Here is an 8,770-nt window from a genome sequence, read left to right on the forward strand (position 1 = left end):
ACACCATCTTGATCGACCGTGTCCACAACGCCGGCATTCAGGGATTGGCCCTTGACTGGCTCAGATCTTTCCTTCACCAGCGCTCACAATCTGTTCACCTCTCCTCCTTTTCTGCCTCTTACACTTTCCTTACCTGTGGTGTCCCTCAGGGTTCTGCACTATCCCCTCTACTCTTTAATTTGTACCTCCAACCACTTTTAGCTTCCCTCCGAAATTCCCCGGTCACAATTTATAATTACGCGGACGATCTTCAACTAATCTTCCCCATCGATTCACACCCTTCCTCCCATATTGACTTTCAGTCCACCATGCTGACCATCGCTGAGTGGATGTATCACAGCCATTTAAAGCTGAATCCTACCAAAACTGAGCTCGTCCTGGTAGGAGGTCCTAACCACCCATGGAATGCCACCTTCTGGCCTACATCGTTGGGGACAGCACCCACCCCTGCGAGCACAGTCAAAAGTCTGGGAGTGACTATTTCCAATGACCTCTCAATGAGACCGCACATCAACGCGGTCACCTCTGCCTGTTTTTTCCACCTGAGGCGGATCCGCAAGATCAGCAGGTTTCTTACCAAAGAGGCCCTAACCCAAGTGGTCATCGCGTTCATCACCTCCAGGCTCGACTATGCCAACATTCTCTATGCAGGCATTCCTGCATGTCACCTCCACCGACTCCAGCTGGTGCAAAATCAGGCTGCCCGCCTGATTTTCCGCCAGCCCAAACATCAACACGTTACCCCCCTCCTCCGCACTCTCCACTGGCTTCCAGTTTCTAAACGCTGCATTTTCAAACTTGCATGCACTACCTTCAAGGCACTCTTGGACTCAGCCCCCTTGTTTATCTCTTCAGCCTTGTCCCGCCACATTCCCTCTAGAGTTCTTCGTTCAGCATCACTAAACCTGCTCGAAGTCCCCCGCTTCAAAAGGAAAAAACATGGAGGCCTGAGTTTTTCTGTTTTGGCCCCCTCCACCTGGAACTCCCTACCTCCTTCCCTACGGCTTTGCCCAAAGTACGACTGCTTTCGCAGATCTTTAAAAACCTTGCTCTTTCAAGCTGCCTATGACTAAACCCTGGATTACCGCTTCACGTCAATGAGCGCCAAGAAACCGATGGTGATAGTGCGCGTTATAAATAATTTTTAAAGTAAAGTAAAAAGTAAAGGGGCTCAAGGCCCCACCCCCTCACCAGACCCTACCACCCCCATGCACCCTCCTCACACACTATTATCAAGAACGGCGTTAAAATTATCGCCTATCGCCGCTTTAGCGGCAGGAAACTGCCGCCAAAGCGGCGATAATGGGCTTGATAATATGCCCTTGTGAATTCCCATAGAAGCCCATGTTCTGGTGTGAATCTGGGCGTCTATGGGAATTCACAAGGGCATATTATCAAGCCCATTATCGCAGTTTCCTGCCGCTAAAGCGGCGATCATTTTAACGCCGTTCTTGATAATATGGCCCTGAATTTTTTTTCAAAGTTGGAAGGTAGTTGCATATGGAAACGTACAACCTGTGTAAAGCCACAATCTGATTAAATATGTGAATAATCTATGTGGGTACTAAACATGCGTGGGCATGAGCGCTTTGTGCTTAGCACAAATCCTATATAAAACAAAGTCTCTAATGATGTACTACTGTAGACACTGTGTACGGGGTTGACATTGTTATATCGTAAAAGGGAAACACGAAGATAGATAAAACTAGCAATATATACATATATCTAAAGTACTGGCATAATATCGTCAAATAAAAGCTGACATCCAATAAGCTGCAGTTTTAAGCATTTGCGATGTATTTTCCATTTCAGTTTATGAAGATGAAAACCGCTCTATGGAGTGAACATTCGCTCCACTGGGAACAAGCTGCGTTCCTTATTTATGGGCTCCTACTGACCTCTACTGTTCATCAAGGAAATATACTCGCTTTCCCTTGCTGATATCGTCGTGATGGTGCGTAATGACTAACCGGTAATTTGACGGTCTTTGCAGCGTTAAAAGCCGAATCATGTAGCGTTTTATAGCTGTCTAGGTACATCGGGGCTCGAGGTCTTCTCATTTCATATGCGAACAGAAACTATGTGACTGAGGAGACCCCTGATATTTTATTCACTGACGCTTTCTGAATCAGTAAGTAGCGTAATTTAGCCCCCTGCAGTCCCTGCTGCGCCATATGCTACCCACACCTTGCAGGGTGGCCATTATCAGTTGAGGCCTATGAATTTCTGTGAAACATGGCATGGGAGACTCAGGGGCTGTGCAGAATCTGTTAACAGGTACCCAAGCTCTGCCCCTGCAGAGAGAGCTATTAAGCACACCAAGGCTGCGTAGTGTTGAATTCACATCACGCCTCTTAAATCCAAATCACCACTGCTTTCTTCTTTTGTGCTCGTTTTTCCTTCTTTCTCTTACTCCTTCTTTCTCATGTTTTTGTGTTTTTCTCTCTTGCTCGAGGTTAATAAAAAGCACTCACTGCCCAGGTGACCTGGTCAGTGTGACTGCTCGCCTCTCGCACAGTTCCACCACTGAGGGTTGCCCCCCTGAGCTCACTCTTGCAGGGTGTTCGAGGCCCTCCACCAACCGCAGGCTCCTGCCTGTGCCTTATCCCTAGTGGTCCAGTAGAAGAGCACTTTGCTCTTTTACTGTTCTGCCTCTACCTCTCTTGCTTCTTTTTTTCCATGCCCTCTTGCCTCTTTTCCTCTGTGCCCTCTTTCTTCTCTTCTCTCTGTCTTTTTCTTTTTTTACAGGGTTTCTCCTCTTTTCTTTGAAGCGTTTTTCTCCCTTGCCTTTGCAGTCCTGGCTGCCCCTTCCCCCGTGTGTCATTCCCACCTCCCAGCTGACCCGCACTCCCCGATCCCTACTTAATGGTGGCCGCTGTGCAGCCGCACATAGTGGGCATACCAAAGGCAAGCCTGTCTTCGCCCACCTGCACCCGTCTTTGCCCCAACCGCGACCAGTGCAAGAGACCCTGGTCCTCCGACCCACCTACGCTACGACTCCAGCACCTTCCACTATCTCAACTCCGGACGCAACAACAACAGCCAGCACTCAATGCTGAACAAAAAACCCAAGGTCCTCTAGCCTGTCTACACTGCCGCCGCACCTATACCCACCTCAGTACCCCAGCAGCACCCTCCAGCCTACCGGACTTCACTGCTAACAAACCACTCAACTGCATCTTCCTCAACGTGCATTCCCTGCACAAACACGCCATAGAGGTCTGGGACCTCCTCAATACCTACTCGTCCGATGTCATCTTCCTCATAGAAACCTAGACCAACGCCAACTCTGCACCCGACATCACCACCGCCATTTCAGACGGATACAAGTTCCTGTGCAAGGACCGCGCCATCCACCCAGGAGGAGGCATCGCCATCGTTCACAAACCACCCTCCGCTTGGCGACCACCGTCCCGCATGACACAACGACCCTCATGGAGCACCTCCACTTCCTGGTCCAGACCAACCCATAAAAGGCTCTCCGTGGAACTCCCATCTACTGGCCGCCCAGCCCCCATGCTCCGTTTACAGATGCCATCACCGATTTCGTCACACCCACGCCCTCACAGACTACATCCTACTCGGAGACCTAAACTTCCACCTGGACAACCACCACGACTCAAACACCGCCTCCCTCCTAGATAACCTCGCCAACATAGGACTGAAGCAACTATTCAACTCCCCAATGCAACAGCAGGACACACACTTGACCCCGTCTTCGCCGAAGGACACAGAATCTCCTACAGCCACACCACTGAACTCCTCTGGATAGATCACCACTGCATCCACTTCTCCTTAAAAAAAACACCGTACACAAGCACGCCCACCGCTTCCCTGCAGAAGCTGGAACAAAGTCACTAAAGACCAGCTCATATTCGCCCTCATCAGCACTCCACCACCAACTATGCCAGACGTAAACACCACAGCACACAACCTCTACCAGTGGATGGAGAACTGCGCCAACACACCCCGCTCAAGAAAGCCACAGGAAGACACATTAAGAATGCGAGCTGGGTCACCCCTGCGCTCCAAGCATCCAGATGCTCCTACAGACGACTCGAAAAGACATGGAGGAACAAAACCCCAGAAACATGCACCGCCTACAAAGCAGCCACCACCGCACACCACCATCTCATCAAATCCACAAGGAAGAAATCCCTCCAAGACAGAATCCTCACCAATGCTCACAACTCCAAAGAACTCTTCTCCACCAAGGAATTTGCCAAACCTTGCTGCGACACAACAGACATCCTACCCTCCCAAGACATCGGCAATAGACTCACCACCTTCTTCCACCACAAGATTAAGATGATGTATGACAACTTTGACAACCAAAACCTCAGCACCGCTCTAGCTCCCCCTCCATGCGACGCCACCCAACAAACCCTGCTCAAATGGACCCCACTCACGACAGAAGACCCTTGAAGACCATGAAAATCATCCACTCTGGAGCACCCTCAGACCCCTGCCCACTTCACATCTTACACAGAGCCGCCTCGGTCATTGCACCCGAACTGCGTCGGATGATCAACTGCTAATTCGAGACCGCCACCTTCCCCGATGACTGGAAACACGCCGAAGTCAAGCCCCTCCTGAAAAAACCCTCTACAGACCCGACGGACCTCAAAAACTTCAGGCCTATCTCCCTGCTTCCATTCGCAGCCAAGGTAATCGAAAAGGCTGCCTTACCCAGCTAGCAAACTTCATTGAACCTAACAACGTCCAGGACATCTTCCAATACGGATTCTGCAGCAACCACAGCACCGAGACCGCCCTACCGCCACCACCAACGACATCTGTTCCCTCCTTGACAAGGGTGAAACGGCAGCCCTCATCCTCCTGGACCTCTCGGCTGCTTTCGACACAGTCTCCCTCCGCACCCTAGCCACCAGATTCCACGACGCCGGCATCCGCGGCAAGGCCCTTGACTGGATATGCTCCTTCCTCACTGGCAGAACTCAGCGGGTCAGACTCCCTCCCTACCTATCAGAACCAAAAGACCAACTGTGGTGTGCCCCAGGGCACCTCCCTCAGCCCCACTCTCTTTAACCCTGCATTCCTGATTTACTGGATTCGCTCAGGAGCGCTCTGACAACTTCAAGTCTAGCTAGCGCTATATAAAACATATAAATAAAATAAGTAAAATAATAATGTCTACATGGCCCCCCTCACAACCATCATCAGGAACCATGGGCTCAACATAGTCTCCTACGCCAACGACACCCAGCTCAACCTCTCCCTCACCAACAAACCCAACATCACCAAACACAACTTCCAAAAATGGATGAAAGTCATCGCCATTTGGATGAAGAATGCTGCCTGAAACTAAACTCTGAGTAAACACAAGTACTCATTCTTGGCTCCACCCCCTCCAGATGCGAGGACTCCTGGTGGCCCCCCGCCCTCGGAAATCCCCCAACCCCGACGGATCACGCACAAAAACTCGGCTTCATTTAAGACTCATTACTCACAATGAACCGACAGATTGACGCCATCTCCTCGACCTGCTTCAACACCCTCCGCATGCTTCGAAAGACCTTCAGATGGCTTCTGATGGATCCCAACCGAATCCAGATAAAGGGTCACGCATGCTCACATCAGCAGCAGACTGAACTACAGCAATGCCCTCTATCCCGGAATCAACAAGAAACTCTTTTGCAAACTCCTGACTGTCCAGAACGCCATAGCCAGACTGGTCCTCGACATCCCCTGTCCCAGTCACATTGCCCAACACCTGTGCGATCTCCGTTGGCTCCCAGTCGAAATAAAATAACCTTCAAACTCCTCACCCAAGCATACAAGGCTCTTCACAACATCGGACCAACATACCTGATCAACAGCCTCTCCTTCCACGCACCCAAAAGTCGCTCCGATCAGCCGATCTCTCTCTGGCCACCGTTCCACGAGACCAAAACTGGAGAAAAGTCCTTCTCCTACCTCGCAGCTAAAGCCTGGAACACCCTCCCCCTCCACATCCGGCAATCTCCAACATTGCCCCAGTTCAGGAAGGACCGTAAGCCCTGGATATTCGGATGACCTCAGCACAGTCTGGAGCCACCGCCACCCTTTTCACCCAGCGCCTTGACACCCTCACAGGTGAGTAGTTGTGCTTTACCAACCCCAAATGATTGACTGATACCACATTCGGCAGGGAGGCCCAATGCAGAGAAGTAGTGCAAAATTATGCCCAGCCACTGTGAAGATGGGCCCCCTAGTCTATGTTCTCTCACATATATTTATTGACCTTGGGCTTAATGGGTGGTCCCTTTAGGCTTATGGGACACAACAGGTCGGGCCCTGTAGGGTCCGCCCTTGGGGCCCTCCCAAGTGACCTCGAGATATTGCCAGGTAGGCATACAGTAGTGGCCTTGTGGTGTGGACTCTTAACCGGCCACCCCGCCCTTGATTTTATTCAACCCGCACCAAACTATCACAACAGAAGATGGGGGTTTCCACCAGACAGAGCCGGCCTTTGCCAAGAGTGCGCCCTGGGCATGGGCGGAGAGAAACATGGCACGCTTGCTGATAGTAGTGAATTAAATGAGGCAGCAGGGGGTCCCTTTTGTGCTCACTGGTCAATACCTGGCTAAGCAGGTACTGGCCTCTGAACACAAACATCCACGGACCTCCTCCAGCTCACCTAAATCACTGATAGCCTAGCTGCCTCACGCAGGAGATGGTTTTGTTTATGTGGATCAGCAGGGGTCAGAGGGTAAAGAGAAGACAAGGAAGGGCACTAAAAGGGTGTTAAATACACCAAAGCCATATGATAATGAAGGACTAAAAACACTTTAAACTGGCAAATCAGACAGAAACGAACAGGCAGGGACACGGACAAGGCTGGAGCAAGATGAGAAGGGCACAACCTTAATGCACACAGCTCCATGCACCCCTCAAAAAATTGGAGCCCTGGGCCTGGGCCCAGCTCGCCCATGGAAAAGGTTGGCCCTGCCACCGACACTACCCATGCTAGTGGTATAGCCGTCCTCGCTTTATATTCCTCATGAACCATAACAAACCCAGTAACTTTCAACATCAGTGTGATCTCTCCATTGGCTACCTTAGTGGGTGGGGACATAAGGTCACTCTCATCATACCACGCAGTCTCCGAGTCGAATGGAGAGCGTAGGTTTGTCTCTCAATTGGTACCTGGTGCAACTGCTCCGTCTTTCACACAGCTCTCGTGCCACGCATCATCCTCCATGGTCACAGAGTCCTCTTCACGCCTTCCGGTCTCCCTCCACTTGTGAGCATGTTTGAAAAAGGAGATGTTCCTGATGATTTCCTCCCCTCCTAGTCGTGTAACCCTGAAAAACAAGCATTGGCAAAGGCAATAGGTTGCACGTATGCAAGAGCTATTGTCTTTGCCAATGTATTTTAGCCATGTTGTACACCAGTGTGGCTGCTGCTGAGCATGGCCAAAATTAAGTGAAAATGAGGAGAGTGGCGTGGAGTGGAGTAGAATACCGCAGAGTAGAGTGGCGAAGAGTGAAGTAGATTGGCAAAGAGTGAAGTAGATTGGCGAAGAGTGAAGTAGATTGTCAAAGAGTGAAGTAGATTATCGTAGGTTGGAGAAGAGTGTCAAGGACTGCATTGTCATGGAGTGGAGTAGAGTAGAGGCGTAGAGAGGAATAAAGTGTCAGAGTGGAGTGATGTAGAGTGGCGCAGAGTATAGTGTCACTGAGTGGTGCAGAGTGGAGTAGAGTCATAAAGTAGAGTGGAGTAGAGGCAAGTGGCACAGAGAAGAGTCATAGAGAAGAGTGACACCTTGTGTACTGATTTGTTTTGATCATATTAAAAAATATTTGGCTATCATAGTCAGATTAGAACGTTTCTAGATTTTGTTGATCCAAGTGAAGCACAATTTATTATATGAGCCACACTGGCTTGTGCAGGCGGGGTGGAGGCTGTGCATTAACATGCAGGGGCACAAAGGAAGAGAGCTATCTGGAAAGTTTGCAACAGTTAAAAATGGCTACCTGTCATTTGGGAGCTTCACATAAACATGGAATAATTCAAGGTATAGTATCTCAATCCCTTTTGTACCCGGGCACACACACAAAACTCGACCCTCATACATACAGAAAGAGCGGCAGACAACAGAGGTTTACCAGGAAGTGGCAAAAGACACCATCCCCCAACCTGGGGTACTGGTAAATAGGCTTGTACCAACCACTGGCTTCCACTAACCATCAATTGTGTCATGGCCCCAAAAGGGGGCGGCTGTCACTCATGCTAAAGGAGCTTTACTGTGGTGAACGCCCATCTCCAACAGAATCGGATACTCTGTTCAATGTCGTAACTACCATTGGTGCAGCAGGCGCAGTAGCACTGGGGCCCATTGAACCCTGACAATTGCTGTAATACACTATAACAACAGTGGTCAAAGGGGCCATTTTCCTGGCTTGCACGAGGGGCCATGGCATCCTTGATACACTACTGACTGCTGAGCAGCAGCTTGCGCAGAAACGTGTTGAGCACCTGTGGGTATGGCAGAGTGGGGGGGCCTGTGCTATCCTTCTCTTGTGCATAGAAACATACCAGGTCCAGGGTAGTACAGTGTACCAGCAGTTTAATAGTGAGGTGCACCGGTAGTGCTGTTTTTACATATGGGCTGTACAAGCTAGGAAAAAGGCACATTGGCATCGATGAGTGCCCACAAGGTATGAAGCAAGGTCAGAATCGAGGTGTCCTAGAACATATCTGCATAATTCAAGTCATGGTTGAGATGCTTTGATGGAGCTTTGCAAGCTTAGGCTATCTGCAGAGT

This window comes from Lissotriton helveticus, chromosome 8 (genome assembly GCF_964261635.1).
Source record: "Lissotriton helveticus chromosome 8, aLisHel1.1, whole genome shotgun sequence".
In the NCBI taxonomy this organism is placed as follows: domain Eukaryota; kingdom Metazoa; phylum Chordata; class Amphibia; order Caudata; family Salamandridae; genus Lissotriton; species Lissotriton helveticus.